Genomic DNA, 5,718 nt, shown 5'->3' with positions numbered 1-5,718 from the left:
TTATCAATTTAGCTAAAGAAACTAGTATTTTAATTTTAAAACACGCCAGAAAAACGACCTTTCCCAAGTGTCCGAAAAGATAATTAGATTTAGTACATAAACTCCAAGTGCAGTTCTACATACACTCTCTGAAGAAGTTCTACACGAACGAAACGTTAGAGTGTACAGGGTTCCGAGCCTTCCCCTGTGTTTATGTTCTCCATCATCCAAATATATATATATATATATATATATATATATATATATATGTATATATATATATATTTACACACACATGCACACTCACAAACATACACACACACTCTCTCACACACACGCACACACACACACACACATACATACACACACACACACAAACACACACACACACACACACACACACACACACACACACACATACATACACACACATATGTGCAGGAAAAAAATACTTTTTATTTTTCCAGAGCCATTTTTCATTTTTTTTTTTCACCAGAGCCATTTCTTTTTATTACCAGAGCCATTTTTGATACTTCCAGAGCCATGTTTTTGCAGGTTCGATTTCCTTCAAACTATTGGAAGGCTAACTCATTACTCATGTCGGAGCGAGTTTGCATATGTACAGTGTGTGTATTCATGCGGTGATGTGGTATTGGGTATGGTGCATTGTACATGTAGTCAGCATCTAGCTGCATGCAACCAATGAACTTTCCTGCATACAGGTACCATGCAATTCAAAACTAGCGACATTATGTAGCACGATAGTCGTGTAGAGTCTTGTCAACATGTACTATTATACGCGCGCATGCAGCTGATACGAAGCTAGGCTAGGTAAGCCATTGAACTCTAGCAGCTATACCGCGTACACGTATGTACGTACATCAACAAATTAAAGTTGATTGATGCGTTGCGTTTATGATATCGATTGATAATGCAATGATTGATCACGGGTAAGTTGTGTTTGCTCTGATCCTTTCATCAATGGTGATGGGATTCAGGGATTGCCAAATGATGGATAATGAATGAAAAACGTTGAATCTTGCCGCAGGAGCGATTTTTTTTTTTTTTTTTTTTTTTTTTTTTTTTTTTTTTTTTTTTTTTTTTTTTTTTTTGTAATACACTTGTTCCATCGCTATTGGATTTGCGAGAGCGACATTGGAACTTTCCCGAGCGAAATCGCTCGTCGCTCCCGTGTATTTTTTTCGCTGCATATGTATATACATATATATATTTACACACACACACACACACGCATATATATATATACATGTATATATATACATATATATATATATGTATATATATATATACATATATATATACATATATATATATATATATATATATATATATATATTTGTATTTATATACCTTTGAAAAAATGTAGTAGCACATTTGAAAATTATAATCACGAAGAACCCACAGTCGGAATAAAAGGAAACTTAGGAAAAAGAAAGTATAACTTCTATATTTCGGCTAATAATTATAACCCTCTTCAGGAACGTACAGGTTACAAGAATTTGTAAAGACATAAATACAATTGAGATATGAGCAGAAGGGGAACGTGCAGAGCTAAAAACATGACAATCCGTCGCGTAGGGCGGAGTCAGAGGGGAGGGTATGTGTGGGTGGAGGTATGAGGTCAGAAGGGAAGCGGGATCAAGACTGATGGGGGAGCGGAGTCAGGATGGTGATAATTCTTAACCAAGCGGCTCACAGCTAGCCGTGAGATTATGTCCGGGGACCAATGTCCTTTGGAGATGTTCAAGTTCGGACATTATTCAATTAAGGCGGATTAAAAAAAAATCTTCTAAAGCTGCAATTGGACTTCAACAAAATTTTGGCCTTGTCCCAATCAAGACTATGATTTTTGGTACTGATATGTTGGAACAAAGCGGAATTTTCCTTGGCATACCTAATGGATCTTTTGTGCTCCGTTAACCTGGTATTAAGATCCTTGCTGGTCTGACCAAGGTACACTAAAGCACAATCTTTACAAGGAAGGCTATACGCTTCCTTGTATTAAAATACATGGTAAGGTCCTTTAAGTAAATTATAAGTGCTCAATAAGCCATCACTTTCAACAATATATACGGGGGAGTCGTATGAGACGTACAAAGAAAAGAAAAGAGAAGTAAAGCAAAAGGTAAAGGAGGCAAAGAGGAGAGCAGATGTGAAATGGGGTAGGAGTATGACAGAAAATTTTGAAAGTAATAAAAAGATGTTTTGGAAAGAAATTAAGAGAGGAAGAGGAGGCGAATCAAGTAGGGAAGAAAAGGTAAAAGGTACAGATGGAGAGATGATAATGGAAGAGATGGCAGTAAGGGGAAGATGGGCAGAATATTTTAGGGAGTTGCTAAATGTGAAGGAGGATAGGGAAGGAAAGATAGTTGCAGTGGGAAATGCAAAGAAAATGAGAGTGATGAGTGAGGAGAATGGAGAAATAGGGAAGGATGAGGTGAAGGCAGTTGTAAAGATGATGAAAGTAGGTAAGGCACCTGGTCTGGATGGATGCCATGCAGAATGTCTGAAAAAGGGAGGTTCAGGGATGGTGGACTGGTTGGTGAGGTTATTTAATGTTTGCTGGAGAGAGGGTAGAGTACCGGAGGACTGGAGAAGTGCCTGTATAGTTCCTCTTTACAAGGGAAAAGGGGACAAGTGTGAATGTAGTAGTTTCAGAGGGATTAGCCTGTTAAGTGTAGTAGGGAAGGCTTATGGGAGGATCTTAATTGAGAGGATTAGGAGAGGAACAGAAGGAGTAATTGGTGAGGAACAGTGTGGATTTAGGACAGGTAGAGGTTGTGTAGATCAGATCTTTGTGGTAAGACAGATATGTGAGAAAGCTATAGGAAAGGGGAAGGATGTTTTTTGGGCTTTTATGGATCTGGAAAAGGCTTATGATAGGGTAGACAGAAAGGCACTGTGGGAGGTTATGCAGATTTATGGGATAGGAGGAAAGCTTTTGGGAGCTGTCAAGAGTTTTTATGAGAGTAGTAGAGCATGTGTCAGGATTAGAAATGGAGAGAGTGAGTGGTTTGAAGTAAAGGTGGGACTTCGTCAAGGATGCGTTATGTCGCCCTGGCTGTTCAACTTATACATGGATGGGGTGGTGCGAGAGGTGAATGCTAGGGTAGTGGGTCAGGGATTGGAGATGGTTAAAGAAAATGGAGAAAAGTGGGAGGTGAGCCAGCTGTTGTTTGCGGACGACACTGCGCTTGTGGCAGGGTCAGAGGAGGGATTGAGGAAGCTGGTGGCAGAGTTTGGGAGAGTATGTGATAGAAGAAAGCTAAAGATAAATGTGGGTAAAAGTAAGGTGATGAGATGTACAAGGGGTGAAAGTGGCAGTAGACTGGAAGTGAACATTAAGGAAGAGCGACTGGAGGAAGTGGATAGTTTTAGATACTTGGGTGCAAGTGTAGCAGGAAAAGGTGGAGTGAAGGTGGAGGTAGAATGTAGATTGAGAGAAGCGAGTAAATGCCTTGGTGGTTTAAAGAGTGTAATGAGGAATAGACATTTGGGAATGGATGCGAAGAGGAGACTGTATGAAGGAGTGATTGTGCCAACAGCACTGTATGGGGCAGAAACGTGGAATATAAGAGAAGAAGAGAGAAGGAGTTTGAATGTGTTTGAGATGAGGTGTCTGAGAAGTATGGTGGGGGTTACTAGGCTAGATAGAGTGAGAAATGAGGAAGTGAGAAGGAGAACAGGGGTGAAAAAGGATTTGGGAGATAGGGTTGATGAAAGAATATTAGGATGGTTTGGACACATGGAAAGAATGAGTGAAGAAAGACTAGTAAAAGAGGTATGGAAGGCAGATGTGGAGGGAGTGAACATGAGGGGACGTCCTAGGATGAGGTGGATGGATGGGGTGAAGGGGGCTTTGGGGAAGAGGGGAATGTCTGTTGAGGAAGGAAGGGAGAGGACGGAAGACAGAGGTGAGTGGAGAATGGTTGTATATGGATGATGTTGTGACTGCATGAGGAGGAATAGGCGGGGGGGTGGGGGCCGGGGTAGTATGTGTGAGTAAATTTTGACGCAGCCCGAAGGGATTTCTCCCCGTCCTCGCCTTATATGCAGAGGGGGACGGAGAGGGGGGGTCGCCGATTAAATGAAGCGGCCTTGCTGTGGATGTACTGTGTCTTGCGACACTGCTTCTGACCCAGGGCGGTGGGCAGGGTGCAGGGATGACCCGTCATCCAGGAGGTGCTCAGATGAGAGGGAGGGTGGGAGGGGTGTGGAGTGTATCTAGAGATGAAATGGGTGGGAGTGTTTTTATGCCTTTCCCTTTTTGGCTACCTCCCTTGGAAGGGGGAAAAAGCCTTGGTATATGTATGTATGTATATATATATATATATATATACATAATATATATTATATTATATTACATATATATAAATCAGTCCACTTCTGAAGAAAGATCAGCTTCATAGCATTCCATGATTCACATGACCACGCCAACATCTGCCATCTCACTCCTGCAAACTTCTCTATCTCGTCTCTTCACCTTCTGTTTGGTCGCCCTCTTCCACGCTTCCCACCTCAAGGCATCCACTCAGTAATACACTTGTTCCATCGCTCGTCAGTCGTTCGCACTAACTTACCTGCCCAATTCCACTGGCTCTCATTCACTGCCTCCACAATATCTTTCACTATAATCTGCTCTCACACCCAACTTGCTCTCTTTCGATTTCTCAGCGTTATTCCCATCATTGATCTCTCCATTCTCCTCTGTGCAGTCCATAGATTTGTCTCCAACGCCTTCGTAGGTTTCTAAATCTCCCACCCGTAGATTATTGCTAGCAAAATGCATTGATTGTAAACTTTAAGTTTCAGGCATAAAGGTAGAGAGCCTCTCAGGATTTTATTATACTTACCAAACACTTTTCAACCAACTGTAATACACCTTTTTATTTCATTATCGTGATATTTCGTCACTTTCACCATCTGGCCTAAATAGTTATATCAAGACTCTTCCATCCATTACTCTTTACTTTGAATTTTCGTGTTGAACATTACTTTGATTTTACTCTTATTCATTCTTAAACCTACTTTGAAACTTTTCTTGTTCAGATCACTTAGCATATCTAGCAAGTCTTCTGCTCTTCCTGAAATAAAAATAATTACATCCGCAAATTTTAGGTGTTTCATATATTCGCCATTGATTTTTAAACCTTTTTCTTCCCAAATCAACCTTATGGAAATCTCTTCCAAGCAAACTGTAAATAAGTTGGATGAAATTGTATCACCTTGCCGTATTCCTTTCTCGATCTTGATCTTTTCTGTATCTTTATATAGTCGAATTACAGCAGTACCTTTTGCATAAATCTTTTCTAGAACCCTTACGATCTGTTCATTTATACCCTGTTTGCATAGTGAGTTTAGTATTGTTATTTGTTCTACCGAGTCAAAGGCCTTCTCGTAATCTACAAAAGCTAAACAAAGGGGTATATTGTATTCTGTCGTTTTCTCGATAAGTTGGATCTGGATTTAACCCAAGGAAAAAAAAGAGAGAGAGAGAGAGAGAGGGAGAGAGAGAGACCAGAAGAACTTAGGTAACTACCGACCGATTAGCTTGCTATCAAATGTATATAAATTATTCTCCAAGATCCTTACAAATAGACTAAGTCAAGTTTTAGATAGAAACCAACCGAGAGAACAGGCATGCTTCAGACGCGGATGTTTTACTCTCTCTCTTTATATATATATATATATATATATATATATATATATATATATATA

The sequence above is a fragment of the Oratosquilla oratoria genome, chromosome 17, assembly GCF_046742065.1.
Source record: "Oratosquilla oratoria isolate Oo_2021 chromosome 17, ASM4674206v1, whole genome shotgun sequence".
Classification (NCBI taxonomy): Eukaryota; Metazoa; Arthropoda; class Malacostraca; order Stomatopoda; family Squillidae; genus Oratosquilla; species Oratosquilla oratoria.
This window is presented reverse-complemented; position numbering follows the sequence as displayed.